At 45.1% G+C, this 17,082-nt stretch overlaps 1 long non-coding RNA gene across 1 annotated transcript; it reads right to left on the reverse strand.

Annotated features, from left to right (window-relative positions):
- Positions 1–1,790: 1,790 nt before the first annotated feature.
- Positions 1,791–16,948, reverse strand: LOC140216209 (uncharacterized). Its single transcript, XR_011892899.1, has 2 exons — positions 15,745–16,948; positions 1,791–2,913 (listed from the first exon to the last, which is right to left on the reverse strand). It is a non-coding gene; the product is annotated as an uncharacterized lncRNA (long non-coding RNA).
- Between the last annotated feature and the right edge of the window lie 134 nt (positions 16,949–17,082).

Consider the following 17,082-nt stretch of genomic DNA (forward strand, 5'->3'; position numbering starts at 1 on the left):
GAAATAAGTGATGCAATGCTGATGAGGTATGGGCATGCATTTCAAGGTGCTTGGCCTTCATTATCTCTAATAATAGTGAACCTGCCAAATTGGCAAAGATATTGAATGAATTCTTCACTAGGCCCAACTATTTTGTTGCTGCCCTATATTGTCTCTATAGGAAGAGTGCACAACAAAAATCTTGTGGCTTCCTGTTATCATAACACCCTATAACTTCCTTAGATGTAGGGCCATTTGATATTCACCAATAAATACTTACACTGGATTTAGATGATGCCTTTAAAGATGTGTCCCTCATGCTTACATGTAAAGGAGCACTGACATTAAACTTTTGGACTGAATTTTTTTATATTAATCTGGTTCCAAATGGCAGCTTTTATGACCACACCATGCCACTGAAAGCTGCATGTGCTTTGAGCGATTCTTAAGGTGTGCTAAGACTTGCTTCACTAAATAAATTTTATGACTCTTCTCAAACATCTAAATTAAAATTAATTTAATTCTAGTGTTCTATAAGTCACAACCACGATACGATTACGAGGCATGCCATAGTTGCGGACTCCGGCTTAACTTTAATCGCCTGAGGTTTTTAACATGCACCCACTCCACAGTGTGCACCAAGACAGAAAGACCAATGTTGTGCTGCATAGTGGTCCTAACATGCTCAGTTTTCAATGACCTAATAATGGCATGGCTTACTCATGAACAACTGCAGCATGCATCATTTGTTTGTGACCTACCATGCAATGTTGTCACCAGATTGTGGGGCCACACTGCCTTTGGCACATGTTTAAATGTTTGCGTTAAGGATATATTTGTTGTGCATAGAAGGAAGTTGAAGTTTTGTAGTGTAGTTAACTGAATGACAGCTACACACGCATAAGAAAAAAATTGTGCCAGGACTACTTAAAGTCTGCAGTGTTTGAGTTTGACCAATTCTTGCGATTTTACACATTTTGGATGACTGCAGGTCATTCATTAGTTATACCAGCTTTCGTACTTTTTAGACATGCTGTTTGCCCCAGTTTTATACAGTGATCATAGATAGCCACACGACACCATGTTGGTAGAAGAATTCAGAATTTTAGTAAAATGGGGTTGCTCCATGTTGAGGTGCACCAGCATGTCATAGTATATGGAAGCCAGAAGCAGCAGCATTTTAAGGTATTGTGCCGCACCATGTAAAGTCAAATTATTGTGCCCCCCTCCACTCTCGCTGGCAAAACCTGCTGGTGAAGCTTTGTGAGGGGGCTTTCGAGGTACGCTGCACTCTTCCCAAAACAGCGTCAGAGGCGGCCATCTATTTTGCCTACAGGACGAAAAGTCCCTGGCCAGGAGTGCATCAAACATACGGAAATAGCTGTCAATTGTGCTGCTGAACTTCTAGAGATTTATAGTTTTGACCTCAGGTTGCAGAACACAGCAATGCTATAGCAAGCAGTGTGGTGAAAGCTGTTTCAGGGCTCTACCACGGCATAGCCAGCACTGCTTGCACATACTATACACAAGCATGAGGTTTTAGCAGCAATACTTAACAGTAAATTGTATTTGTACAACTTCAGTCTGTCTTTAACACTGCCAGGCTTTAAAATACATGAGAAGAGGTCACTGTCTTTCATTTGATGTGTTTATACAAAATAAGTGTGTGCATGGAAGGTGTTAAGGCTCCTTTGTCAAGCCAAAATGCTTCCTGGCATGATAAAGTGAAGCCTTGTGCATTTCAGTCTGCAGTTGCTCACTGCACTTTCAAAAGCGCAATCAGCACAGAGAGCACAGGAAAACACACAAGCAATAGTTCAGCAATTTATTTGAAAGAAATGCAACTTTATTTTACAGAAAGACCACATTCCAAAAAAGCAACCACATGCTATGCAGACAATACAGCCAACTTATGTTAATTGTACAGATGTTAACATGCCCTGCCTTTATATGTGGAAATGTTTCAAGTCTCAAAGTGTGCCCCTACTTTGTACCTTGTCCTTGGAACAATGGATGATTCAAACAAATGCTAAATTTAGCACCATTGCCACACTGATCAAAGAAAACCACGTATTAAAATGGCAACTTCTTGGAGAACAGAAAAGGGTGTATAGTAAGCTTCCAATAATCTGACTCCGGTTAATTTAATTTTTTCAGTTAATTCGATCCTGGCCGACGCCCATGCATTTCTATGGGATTAAACATTCATTATTTTGATCCTAAAACTGGCATTCGCCGGATAATGCGAACTTGACCAGACCCCAATAATGACCCCTTTTAGTGGCAGTGTATGTCTCAGTAGAGCTTAGGGGACAGTGAATGCGTTAAACAAATGCCATCTCCTCTCTGAAATGCCTATTTTTGACCCACCCGAGAAAGATTTTCAAGCAGTAACGGTAGCTGACAATGTCCGATTGTGGTACTTATCTGATTCTAACGAACACTTTTTGTTTTCGAAGGACATTGAGACAAAAATTGCCTAGCTGTGCAATCGATTACGAAACTAAAACCGTGGTTGTAGCATTCATATGCTTTACCGCATATCATGGCTGTAATACGGCGAAGCTGGCTTTAGAAAATCAGCTGCCATTCTAAAAAATCAGGTACGCATAGGTTTCTACTTTGGTTTGGAGTCAAGTCATTTCTACTTTAGTTTTATACTGTGGACAATTAGAAATAAGATGCACGTTTGTTTCAGAGGCGTGTTACTCAAGCACATATTGCCAAATGAATCAACGGTGCTTCAGCAGGTTTTTGCATCTTAATTCGACCCGTCAGTCTCGTGAGGGTAGAATTAATTGAAGTTGACTGTATAAATTGCATGATGAAGCACCAAGAAAGTTACCTTGCTCAGGTAGTGAAAAAGCATGGAAAAAGTGCTTCACACAACATCCACCGATGTTCTGTTGTAGATGCAAAAGCTGCCTCCCTTATCTGGAACAGAATAAATTCCTTTCGAAGGCAAAATCATAAACAGAAAGAGAAGTCATCAAGGCATTCCACATCTATCTTATTCAGTCTTTACAGTATTGCTACATCACCATTTGCTTAGCCTCCTATGCCAAAAAAGGTTGTCAAAAATAAAATGACCTGATTCCCGTGTTTTTCACCATCCAAGCAGTGTTTACTGTCAATTATTACTGCTTTCTGTAACCTCACCTGTAAATACTGTATGTTAACCTGTATGTTTACACTGAGCTATATGATAAGCTTAGTGAAAGTTAAAGCTATGCTTCCCCTCTCTTGGGATCCAGTCCATAACCCTTAATGACCATCGGTTATCTTCCCTCCTCATTACATGCCCTACCCATGCCCATTTTTCTTGATTTCAAGTAAGATATCATTAACTCGCGTTTGTTCCCTCACCCAATCTGCTCTCATCTTATCCCCTAAATGTTACACCCATCATTCTTCTTTCCATAGCTCGATGTGTCGTCCTCAGTTTAAGTAGAACCCTTTTTGTAAGCCTCCAGGTTTCTGCCCTGTAGGTGAGTACTGGTAAGACACACCAGTTATACACTTTTCTCTTGACGGATAATGGCAACCTGGTGTTCATGATCTGAGAATGCCTGCCAAACGCACCCCAGCCCATTCTTATTCTTCTGATTATTTCGGTCTCATGATCTGGATCCGCGGTCACTGCCTGCCCTAAGTAGATGTATTCCCTTACCACTACCTATCGTAAACAGCTGTTCTCTTCCGAGACTGTTAAAAATTACTTTAGTTTTCTGCAGATTAATTTTCAGACCTACCATTCTGCTTTGCCTCTCCGGGTCAGTGAGCATGCATTGCAATTGGTCCCCTGAGTTACTAAGCAAGGCAATATCATCAGCGAATCGCAAATTACTAAGGTATTCTCCATTAACTCTTATCCCCAATTCTTCCCAATCCAGGTCTCTGAATACCTCCTGTAAATATGCTGTGAATAGCATCGGAGAGTTCGTATCTTCCTGCCTGACCCCCTTCTTTATTGGGATTTTGTTGCTTTCTTTATGAAGGACTACGGTGGCTGTACAGCCGCTGTAGATATCTTTCAGTATTTGTACATATGGCTCTTCTACACCCCGATTCCATAATGCCTGCATGACTGCTGAGGTTTTGACTGAATCAAACACTTTCTTGTAATCAATAAAAGCTATGTATAAGGGTTGGTATTAAAATTAGATCTTTCGTCTCCTGCGATAGCTTACTGGTATCCTGTCTAACGAAGTTACAACCAACTTCTATTGCACACTCCTTAATAATGCCCATAAGATTTTCGTTCATTGCTTCAACACTAAGGTTCTCTTCAAGAGTTAAAGCCGCATACCTCTTCTGTAGCTTGATCCGAAATTCCTCTATTTTCCCTCTTACTGCTAACTCATTGATCGGCTTCTAATGTACAGTGCTCACGGAATGAAACGCGTCAATTTAGGGCTAAGTAATGTGCACACTTTCGTTTCAACCGATTGCAGTTCGTGTCACATCGACGTAATTCTGGCGCATACACTTACATCGGAGTCCTGGTCACCTTTGGTGATCAAATTCCTAGCGACATGACATGCTGCTCTCGCGTACTTTGCACATATGTAGGGTTCTACTAAATGCTCCGTGTCCCATTTCATTCCGTGAGCACTGTACCAGTTTTTTCTATTCCCTCCTCAAGTCTAGGCTAATTCGAGATCTTACCATCCTATGGTCACTGCAGCGCACCTTGCCGAGCACGTACACATCTTGTATGATGCCAGGGTTAGCACAGGGTATGAGGTCTATTTCATTTCTAGTCTCGCCATTAGGGCTCCTCCACGTCCGCTTTCAGTCATGCCACTTGCAGAAGAAGGTATTCATTGTCCGCAAATTATTCAGTTCTGCAAACTACTAATAACTCTCCCCTACTATTCCTAGAACCTTTGCCATATTCCCCCACTGACTTTTCTCCAACCTGCTTCTTGCCTACCCTGGCATTGAAGTCGTCCCTCAGTATAGTGTATTTTGTTTTGACTTTACCTATCACCAATTCCACATCTTCATAGAAGCTTTCGACTTCCTGGTTATCATGACTAGATGTAGGGGCGTAGACCTGTACAACCTTCATTTTGTACCTCTTATTAAGTTTCACAACAAGATCTGCCACCCTGTCGTTAATGCTATAGAATTCCTGTATGTTACCAGCTATATTCTTATTAATCAGGAATCCGACTCCTAGTTCTCGTCTCTCCGTCAAGCCCCGGTAGCACAGGACATGCCTGCTTTTTAGCACTGTATATGCTTCATTTGTCCTCCTAACCTCAGTGAGCTCTATTATATACCATTTAATGCCCACTAATTCCTCCAATAGCACTGTTAGACTCTCCTCACTAGAAAACGTTCTAGCGTTACACATTGCCAAGTTCAGATTCCAATGGCGGCCTGTCTGGATCCAGAGATTCTTAGCACCCTCTGCTGCGTCACAGGTCTGACCGCCGCAATGGTCAGTTGCTTTGTAGCTGCTGGGGACTGAGGGCTGGGGTTTGATTGTTCTATTCATATAGAAGGTTGTGGCCAAGTACTGCACCAAGGTGGCCAATCCTGCTCTGGTGAGGGAGTGCATTACTGGTTCTGGTCCCCAGGGTCAGGCCACCAGGCCTGTTTATACAGCTGTATCAACATGTGGATTTTTTTTTTTATCCAGTGGAAAATTGCGTGGCACCGGGATTTGAACCACAGTCCTTTTGCAGGTGAGGCAGATGCTCTACCTCTACGCTATCGCTGCATCAGGGCGCAAGTAGTAAGTAATTATACAGAAACCGTTTTATTTAGTGTAATTGGAGGATTGGAGTAGATTAGTTTGACCACTCGAGGAGTGGGAATGGTTCAACTGTCAGAACTCCGACGAATTAAAAGGACTGGAATCACATAAATCACAACTCTGAAGGAATGAAGTGGCAATAGAATGGAGCGCCCCCACTCTGCAATTCTGCACCATGCCGATATATCCTGTTCTTGGGCAACGCCAGCGCAGCTCTAGAACCACAAAGACGATCGCACTACCAGGGCGAAACACATCGAAGGCCCGTCAGCTGCTGCATGAGCACATGCTGCCAACGAGCAATCCTGCACAACATATATATATATATATATATATATATATCTATATACACACACGCAGTGCACAGACTGGTACCCTAGGTAGGGGCTAGGACTCGGAAAAACTATAGTGTTCTCCACAAATGTGACGAGTACCAGGCCACCGAACTCTTTGCCCTGTGCACATTGCTGTCTATCTTCATGAGCCTAGATCCTGATGCAACCACTGGTGCCACGCTGCTATTTTCAAAGGCCACCACTAGGTGAAGCGCCAGGGACCGCCCAGGCCAGGGGACATCGGCTTGGTCCGATACACAAATGACAGTAAACTTCAAATTGACAGGACTACAAATTGGATTAGTAAATTGTTAACTAACCGGTAGCAATTTGTAACTACTAATTAACTTTCTTCTCCGCGATCGCTAGTAAGATCTGGTGTGCCACAAAGCTCTGTATTGGGACCAATATTATTCCACCACGAACATGGCTCCACACAATAGTTTTGTTTGAAAACATATGTGAGTGCATATGCTTTTATCGGACAGTGAGAATAATTAAGAGTCAGTAAGCAATGTCAAATACATGCAATCTGGCTTACAAAACAAAAGAAACTGGTCACTATTTAGTAGTAGTTTTCCTTTGAGTGAAACAACTTCACCCTTGAAAAGTTCCTCTTCTACAAAGGTTTATATAGTGAAATATAGAAATGTTTGGATGTATTTGAGTTATCACCTGGCCCAAGGAACTTATAGTGGCAGCCTGTCTCGATCTCGCAATTCCTGGCACTCCCCAATATACAGCATGCCTGACTGCTGCAGCGGTCAAGTGCTCTGCAGCTGTAGGAAACTGAGGGATAAGGGTTGATTGCACAATTTATGGCATTTCCAAATTTTTAACTTAGTAACATCTCTATACTATGTCGACACTCTGCCACTAGACCATTGCTGTGCTGCAGTCATCATAATATTAATTACTCATCGTATACACAAGCTATACAACTGTTTAGGCAAAATTTTAAACTGCGCGAGGAAGACAGGACGTGAACTGAAACATAGACGCGCACAAAGCACAGGCTTTCAACTGGTTTTATTTCGTGAACACAAAGAATATATGCGGTACTTCAATATAGCAAAACAAGGAGCAATTGCAAATAATTTGTGCACGAGGCATTGACGAAAAATATCAAGGCCATGTATGCATTAGGAGTGCAGGAGAATCTTAATGTGCTCATCTAAGACTTTAATTCATTCCTTGAGAATCTCCCCTTGCAGTGCAGGAGCTGCGACAGCAAAAGCTGCATGCCTTATGAGGAACAGAATAAATTCCTTTCGAAGGCAAACTCAAGAACAGAAAGAGAAGTCATCAAGGCATTCCACATCGCTAAAAGGTGTGACAACTAAGTTAGCTCACCTTCTTGATCCCTATCACGGAAAGAAATAGAATTCTTAGATGGGCACGTTGGGACTCTACTGCGCTCTTAATGCACAGCTGGCCTTGCCATTTTTCGTCACTGCCTCGTGCACAATTTCTTTGCGAGTGTTCTTTGTTTTGCCATTTTGAAGAACCTTATAAACTCTCTGCCTTCACCAAACAAAGCCAGTCGGAAGTCTACACTTTGTGCATGCATCTATGTTTTTGTTCATGTCCTGTCTTCCTCGCAGAGTTTAAAATTTTGCTGAAGCTACGAGCTGACTAGCCCAAAATATGCCTTACTTCAGTGTACAGCTGGGCTTTTTGGTTAAGCTACACAATGCCAGCTCAAGTGACCACCGTGTGTGTCTGCTCTTCCGTGTTCTCATGATGTGGCTCAGCCTTGAGTGCATGTGTAGTTTCAATACTGGCTACTATATTTTAACGACTAATATAATTTCTATCTTCAACTTCCAGCCTGACAGAGTACCTCATACTACATTCTGAACATTGCTGCAGTCTAGCAGGATTTCTGTCTATTGCACTGGCCTCTACTACCAAATCCCTGAGAAATAAAAAAAAAATTATGTAGGTTCCAAGCACAGTGGGGATTTATGTTACAGGAGGCATACTGCAGGTAAATGGCTACATAGTGTTGGTTCGGGTTCTTCCAAACATTGCAGCGTTGACCAATGTGTTTGTGTATGGTGAGTGATTGCATATATGACACAAGCTTTGTGACGAGAGTACGAATGCAAAGGCATGGTTTCTTTGCCTCTTTCCTAACACTTTGTGGCGGCTGCTGTTTTGACGAGTGGAAAACTTGGCTTATGCAGTATGCGCAAATGGGTTTGAGATTTTTAAGACCAATTTCCTTGAGGTAAAGTTTAGCATGGAGCCAGTTTTGTCACAAGGAAGTTCTTCCTACTCATACATGCCTGTTTTGTTTTTTGCTTCTTTGTTCATTTAGTTTCAGGTCCACCTAAATTATTTTCGTCATGACATTCGTCACATATAATATGGTAGCATCAATCTTTGTATTAATCATTCGAGTATTGAAATCTAAAAGTTTGCAGCAGTGTAAAAGGACAGGAGGACAAGGGAAGAGAGGAGAAGTATCATGTTTTAACATTAGTGGGTTGCAGTGTAACAGAAATAGGCAAGCACTAATTGAGCGACAAGACCACCGGACACAGGAAAAGCAGATTTAGCTGAAACACAGCAGCCTATAAGGAAGAGACGGAACATTAATTCTTTGTGATGCTTAGTCTGCATCACTCTTTTAAGTACCATCGGAGATCATGAACATGCCAGAGGCGAAGCATACTGTTATGGGGATGTTGGGAGTATAGAAAGACTGTATTTACAATATATGTACAAGATGAGGCAGAGTAGTTAAGATGGCTGACCACCAACAGCACGCAGAAGCCAGCGTCCTACGGTCTTCTTCCTCTCTTTTTTCACCCTTCCGTAACAGGACCCCCAGGCGGTGAAGCGCCGTCTAGGCTCATGGTAGGCAAAGAATCGAGAGCGAAGTATGACTTCCACCGCGAAACATGCACGACGTTAACAGGCGTTACACTTGAGGATGCATCAAACTGAAGCGGTGAAATCACGTAATTTACGTCTTTAACTTGACTTAGGACTTCATAAGGCCCTGTGTAGCGAGAGAGAAGCTTCTGGGAGAGGCCAACCCGACGACATGGTGACCAAAGGAGCATCCAAGCACCTGGTGCGAACTTGAAATCGCGATGGCATCGGTCATAACTCTTTTGGTATATGCTGCGGGGCTAATAAACGAGATCGCGCGACTTGACATGCCCTGTGAGCGCGATCAATGACTTCATGAGAAGGGTCAGTTGCAACACGTGGCACAGAAGGGATGATGGTGTCAAAGGGCAAAGTGGGGCTGCAACCATACAAAAGATGAAAGGGTGAATATCCTGTAGTGTCACGTCGGGACAAGTTATACACAAACGGCACGTAGGCCAGCGTGGTGTCCCAGTCGCGGTGATCGTTAGAGACCTACATCGACAGCATCTCTGTGATTGTTCGGTTGAGACATTCCATAAGACCGTTTGTTTGTGGGTGGTAGGCGATGGACAGCTTGTGCTCAGTGGCACAAGAGTGGACGAGGTCGTCGACAACTAGAGACAAGAATGAGCAGCTGCGGTCTGTAATAACTGTCGAGGTGCACCATGGTGGAGAATGACGTCGTGGAGGAGAAAATTGACGTCTGTTGCACAACTAGTCAGCAACGCCTTTGTTATCGCATAGCATGTCATGTAATCAGTAGCGACGGCAATCGACTTGTTAGCTCTAGTCGTCGTCGGAAAAGTGCCAAGTAAGTCAAGGCCTAAGCGAGAGATTGGTTCACAGGGAACTTCAACTGGATGGAGTCATCCGACAGATGGTAGGGGAGGTTTCTTCCGGCACTGACACAGTTCGCAAGTTGCGACATAGCAGTGCACAAAGCAGGAGAGACCTGGCCAGAAGAACCGGTGTTGTACGTGATCGTATGTACGCAAAACTCCAAGGTGTCCCACCGTCGGTGCATCGTGAAGTTGTTCAAGAGCAACGGATTGCAGATGACGAGGAAGGCCAAGGAGCAACTCGGGGCCATCAGCGTTCATATTGCGGTGGTAGAGGATGCCGTTGTACGGCAAGAACATGCGGCGTTGCCATAAGTGCTGCCGGAGTGATTGCACTCCAGCAATGATGGACTGTAACGACTCGTCGCGTTGTTGTTCGGTGCGCATGTCAGTCATGTCAGTGAAAGCCATCACACAGGTCACCGGATCATGCACAGAAGGATCAAGTGGATCCATGGGGTGATGAGAGGCAGTTAGTGTCCTTGTGGAGGCATCCAGTCTTTTAATTGACAATAAATGAAAATTCCTGGAGCCACAAAGCCCAGTGACCAAGCCGTCCTGTCGGGTCCCGGAGGGAAGACAGCCGGCAGAGTGCGTGGTGGTCTGTAACGACCGAAAATGTACGGCCGTACAAATATGGCCGGAACTTGACGACAGCCCAAACTAAAGCGAAGCACTCGCACTCGGTGATGGGGTAATTTCTCTCGGCAGGTGACAGCAGGTGGCTGGCGTAAGCTATCACGCACTCCGTACCATTCTGTTGTTGATCGAGAACAGCACCGATGCCATGGCCGCTTGCGCCAGTGTGGACTTCGGTCGGTGCAGATGGATCAAAGTGGGCAAGTATGGGAGGGGTGGTCAGAAACCTGATGAGAGTGGCAAACGCATGAGCCTGCTCCGGGCCCCATGAGAATGGCATGTACTTCTTTTTGATCTGTCAAAGGCCGAGCAATGTTGGCAAGGTTTTTGTTGAAACAATGAAAGTAAGAACACAGGCCGAAAAAGCAGCGCATGTCAGAAGCAGAATGTGGCACAGGGAAACTGCGTATGGCACGAACTTTTTCTGAATCTGGTTAGACACTGGATGCATCAATGAGGTGCCCCAACACGGTAATCTGACAGCGCCCAAATTAACACTTCGTGGAGTTGGAGGCCGGTTTTTCAGAAGACCGCAATAATGGCAGTGAGTCGGGTAAGGCGGCTGCCGAACGTGGTAGAAAAAACAGCTTCGTCAAGGTAACAAAGACAGGTGGTCCATTTGTAGCATCGCAGAGGAGAGTCCATCACAAGTTCAAATGTCGCAGGAGCATTGCATGGGCAAAAGGGCATGACTTTGAATTGATATAAGCCATCTGGTGTGATGAAGGCTGTCTTCTCCAACCATTTCATCAACCGAAATCTGCCAGTAGCTGGATCGAAGATCGATGTATGATAAGTATTTAGCTCTGTGCAAGCAGTCCAAGGCATCATCGATGCATGGTAGTGGGTAGACGTATTTTCGCGTGATCTCATTTAAGTGGCAATAATCGACGAGGTGCAGCGGTGGCGTAGAGGTAGAACGCACGCCTCGCGTGCAAGAGGTCCGTGGTTCGAATCCCGGTGCCGCGCAATTTTCCACCGGATTAAAAAAAATCCGCGTGTTGATAAAATTGCATAAACAGGCCTGGAGTGTGGCCTGATCCCGGTGACCAGAACCGGTAACACACTCCCTCACCAGAGCAGGATTGGCCACCCTGGTGCAGTACTTGGCCACAACCTCCTATATGAACGCAGGAAATAATCAGAAGAATAAGAATGGGCTGGGGTGCGTTTGGCAGGCATTCTCAGATCATGAACAGCAGGTTGCCATTATCCCTCAAGAGAAAAGTTTATAACAGCTGTGTCTTACCAGTACTCACGTACGGGGCAGAAACCTGGAGGCTTACGAAAAGAGTTCTACTCAAATTGAGGACGACGCAACGAGCTATGGAAAGAAGGATGATAGGTGTAACGTTAAGGGGTAAGAAAAGAGCAGATTGGGTGAGGGAACAAACGTGAGTTAATGATATCTTAATTGAAATCAAGAAAAAGAAATGGGCATGGGCAGGACACTTAATGAGGAGGGAAGATAACCGATGGTCATTCAGAGTTACGGAATGGATTCCAAGGGAAGGAAAGCGTAGCAAAGGGCGGCAGAAAGTAAGGTGGGCGGATGAGATTAAGAAGTTTGCAGGGACAACATGGCCACAATTAGTACATGACCGGGGTTGTTGGAGAAGTATGGGAGAGGCCTTTGCCCTGCAGTGGGCGTAACCAGGCTGATGATGATGATGAATCGACGAAAACATGCCAGGCACCATCTTTCTTTTTTCACACGGACGACAGGCGAAGGGCTGGCTGATGACCCCTTTGCGGAGCGTTTTGCCCACCTCTGATTGGATGACTCGACGTTCAGCATGCGATGCACGATAGGGACGCTGACAAATAGGATTTGTGTCTCCAGCGTTTATATGGTAGTGAACAACAGATGTTCAGCCTAAAGGCCTGTTGCCAAAATCAAAGATTCCACTGTACGTTTCAAGCAGGAGACGTATGTCCCTGGCCTGTGCAGAGGTGAGGTTAAGTGCAGTCATTTTCGTGAAGTTGTCCGTTAAGGAACCAGAGCTGGGAGCTGCGATTGGCACTAATAAACCACTCTCAGAATTCAGACTCACAATATCAAATTCAGAACCACTAGAAACGCTGTCCAAGAACATGCTGACCGGAATCACTTGAGGGCACAGGCTGAAATTCAGAAGCGGTAAAACGATGTCATTATTAGTAACCGTGACTGGTTCAAAGCACATCGATGATAGGGCGAAGCACATATTCATCATCAGGAACCTGTGGCTGGGCGGTCAAAGTGACGTAAGTAACTGCTTCGGGTGACAGACGCACATCACGAAGCGAGCACAAGTGCGGTGGGGCGGTGCTCGGAGCATCGGCGAGTTGAGGCAGTTGTAACTGAAGAACGCCGGCCGTGCAGTCGAGGAGAGCAGAATGAGTGGATAAAAAGTCAAGTCCAAGGATAACGTTGTGAGGGAAGATGTTGCTCACAGAAAAGAGAACAGAAGTAGGGCGGCCAGCTATACTTGCAGTACACATTCCAAGAACCAGCATTCCACCGTCAGCCATGTGAAGCACTTGGGTAGCTGCTCGGGTGAGGACCTTCTTTAAACGACTACGCAGGCTAGCACTCATCACAGGTATGTGGGCTCCACTGTCGATGAGTGCTTGGACAGCTACGCTGTGTATTTTAACGCTAATTACACTTCTCCTTGCGTGCATAGACAGAGGATTTGCTGCAGCATTAGGCAATGCAGCAGCACCTCCGAGGGCTGCATTTCTTAGCTTTACGAACGGGTGCAGCCAAACGCAACAGGGGATGAAAGGCGACGTGGCTGTGGCGAACGGGAAGATGGGCGACGTGTTTGCGGTGAACGAGACTGGTGTCCATGCGGTGATGGTGAGCGACTGTACCACATGTTCCTAGCAGAGTTGGCGCTGTTAGATTCGGTGGTGGGCGAAACATTGCGGGCATTTTCATCAAAATGGCTCAGGTTGGTTGGCATGCGAAGTGTTAAGGGCCATGAGTTGTGACAGTATCAGGCGACATGACCAATGCGGCGGCAGGTGAAACATATCGGCCGGTCGTCCGCAGTTCTCTACTCAGTCGGGTTGCGATAACGCGAAGAGAAGCGTCGGGGTGGAGCAAAAATAGTAGAAGGGTGTTTGTTAGCTCTGGGATTGGCAACAGCACAGACAGAACGTAAGCCAATGTTTTCCAGTTCCTGGTGAATGATGGCTTGTAAGAAGGGGACTGAAAATGTTGTAGCATCAGGGATAGGCGAACAGAAATGCAGGCGCCATCGCATCCAGTTCACGTCAACGATTCGCACCACATCCTCCGATGGCAACGCATGCTGCTCTGTGGGTTGATCTTCACACGTCGGCGTTGCAGCAGTAGTGGGAAGTCTGGCGAATGGTTGCAAGACGCATCGGGTTTTGGCGTGCTGGAATTGTCGGCACTTTTTAAAGATAACATCAACTGTAGAGCAGCTTTAGCACATGAACAGATTAAAGGCATCGTCAGCAATGCCCTTAAGCACATGCACGACCTTCTCAGCTTCTGTCATGTCGTGATCGGGTTTGCTTTACGACAAAGTGCCAGCATGTCCTGGATGTACAAGAGATAGGACTCCGTGGGGGATTGGGCACAGGAGGCGTGTTCATGTTTTGCGTCAATTTTAAGGCCAGCTGGTTTGCCAAACAACTCTGTCAACTTCTCTTTGCATTGGTCCCAGCTGGTTAGCCCCTCTTGGTGGTTTTCATACCACACCTTTGCCGTGCCTCTTAGGTAGAACAACAGGTTAACTAGCACACGCGTGGGGTCCCATCTGTTGATTCCACTCACACGTTCGTACATAGCCACCCACTTTTCAACATCGGTGCCATTGGTCCCACAAAAAGTTCCAGGATCCTTGGGTTGCACAACCACAACCTTGGCTATACCCGATGACAAGGTACAGCAAGATGCTACTTTATCCCCAGATGTCACCTTTTATGACATTTCAAGGCAGCGAGACTGAGACTGCACTGTATTCAGTGGCACTGACAACCATGATGTAGAGGATTGACTTTCCCCCTAGGTACAACACATCAGCAGAATAAGAACAAGGAAATGCCCCACACAGGTGAATGGCACTAAACTGGACGCACTACCTGCTGTATGCAAGAGAGAATGAGGTAGAATGAGCTTCCCGTTACTCCTGAGCACCTACCTACAACTGTTTTTATGGGCACAGCATTGAAGCTGCAATTGAGGTAATGCCTAACACCACATGAAATACAAAGCACAATACGTCAACACAGAAACCAAAACAACTGCACACACTTCTCACCGAAATAGACACAACACCTGCTTTATGTTGAATCTGAGCTGAAATGGGTGAATCCCAAACTCTGTGTCACATAACATCTGAAAGAATTAGCTGCTACGAGAAGACCAGTGAGATTAATCTGGCGCGCTATGCATGCATCTTTAGCCTAATGGGTAAAGAATTGGGCTGCTGCACTAAGGACCCAGATTAATGACCCACCATCAGGCACATTTACTATTATTGAGCCTATCTGACTGGATGTACGAAGAAGCCAGGAGACAGCTCATGATAATGCTTTCCATAAGAGACAACGAAGCTGAACCCACGTTTTCTGCCTTGTGCTTGCAATGCTCTACCAAGTGAGCTTCAACGGCAGTTGTCCCAATGTCAATTTTCTTGGATAGCTGCGCATATGTACTAAGCATAGCCCTGGGAGTGCTAGGCAGCAGCACTCACAGTTATGATGGCAAATGTGTAGTATCCTTTAAAACACCCACATTACAAAGCACATGATCTTAGAAGCTGGCAACTGGCTAATAAACACTCGTTTTCTACCATGAGGCCCCAAGGCAGCCGAAATCAAAACATTTGTATCTCATGAGCGAGGAAAATCAGGGGAATCATGCAGCTCAATTTTTTGTTTATAACAAGCATGTGATGGCAACAGACAATGAAGCAACAGTGACTATATAGAAAAATGGGTTAGAGCTGACGACAATCATTGGCAGCTCACACCATAATGCTTTCTCTACAATTACTGTCTCAAGACATCTGGCAGCAAATCCTCTGGATTCTTCTTCTACTATGTCTTTTGCAACTGAAATTTTAAATGTGTGTAATACGTCATGGCAACTTAGAACACTTAAATGGTTAAGCATCTCCATACCTTAAATTTGTGGACCAGCTTTGTCACCTTTCTAGAACAATAACTCTCTGGTGTCATGCATCACTCAAACCACTACTAATTATATCTACCTTTAGATGAGCAGTACCTGCATTAGACGCAGCAGCATACCCTTTTAGCAAATGGATATACATACCACGCTCAGACTGAGCAAACCAACAGCAACCAGTACTTGTGTCCATTTGTCTTCAACGAGGCAGAGACAGGCCAGGTCTCGATAAACACAACAAATATAAGGTGCAGGCAGAGGAAATAAGCAGAAGCTGTAAAGACAGCAGCAAAGTGAAACAAATTAGACAAGGTTGCACACAGTCAGCGATCTGGGCCGAGGACAATTCACAACGTTACCGCCACAATTAGAAGCAAATGCTCCTCATGCAACAAGAAAAAACACGTTTTAGCTGTAAACAGCACGACTGCGCGGAGTTGGTTGATATTCTAAAAACAGCACAGACAACAATTAAAGCAGACACATTACTTGTGTCATCTGTCTTGCTGCTTTTACAATATCGGTCACGGTTGCAAAGCTACGCACATGATCTATGAACGAAAGCAACGGACGTGCATATAAAGCTTGGTGAGCCGATTCATACTAATATATGTTTAATTTTGAAAGTTCCAGCTCGTAAAAGCGATAGTAGCAGCAGCAGTAAAGTAGGTTCGTTTACCAGCTCGCTCACGACGTACGCATTGTATGATTTAATTCCACGGCTCGCAAAGGAGCTACTAAGAAGCTTTAAGTGAAGGAAATACGCTTTAATTATCTCACTGCAACGAATGAAAGCCTCTGACGCCCATACCGCGGTCAGCAGTGAGAAAGGTAATTAAATGCAGCCATGCGCTGCATGGATAAATAAGAAGGGCATAGCGTAGTCATCCTATAGAGATGGAGAAAAATATACTTAAGAACGCGATAAACATCACTGGACGACATCCACGCTAGTTGAGTGCATGCATTTCTGGCGCGTGGAAGATGTCGCTGTTTTTTTTTTTTCGTTTTTTACATCGGTGCAACGCGTAGGAATTGCAGTGTTGAAGGCACGAACGAATAAATTATCCTGCGATCACTGCGGGACCTGCGACAACCGTTTCGTGTTCCTTCGAATTTCGAGATCACATCGACCACAGCTCCAATGCGCAACCGGTTTTTTACGTGTCAGCAAGGGAACGGGTAATCGCACGACACTTGCCGTTGCTCCAAGTACGTCGCGGTAGCACCAGCAGCTGGGCAACAAATGTCATCAAGCCCTGGCCCACTGCAGTGTCCGCAACTTGAAGCTTCTAAGAATTCGCCAAAAACAAAAAGCGGACCACATCCATACGTACGAGCGCGAACGAGACGCGAGCCATGCCGTCTGAGTTCGAGAGTAGTTATTTCATAAAAGCAAAAACAAACAATAATGTGACGTCACATCCGGTAAAGTAACTTGTTCTCCTTTCTCACCTTCTCTCAGTTAACGCATGCGCAGCGACC

The sequence above is a fragment of the Dermacentor andersoni genome, chromosome 2, assembly GCF_023375885.2.
Source record: "Dermacentor andersoni chromosome 2, qqDerAnde1_hic_scaffold, whole genome shotgun sequence".
In the NCBI taxonomy this organism is placed as follows: Eukaryota; Metazoa; Arthropoda; class Arachnida; order Ixodida; family Ixodidae; genus Dermacentor; species Dermacentor andersoni.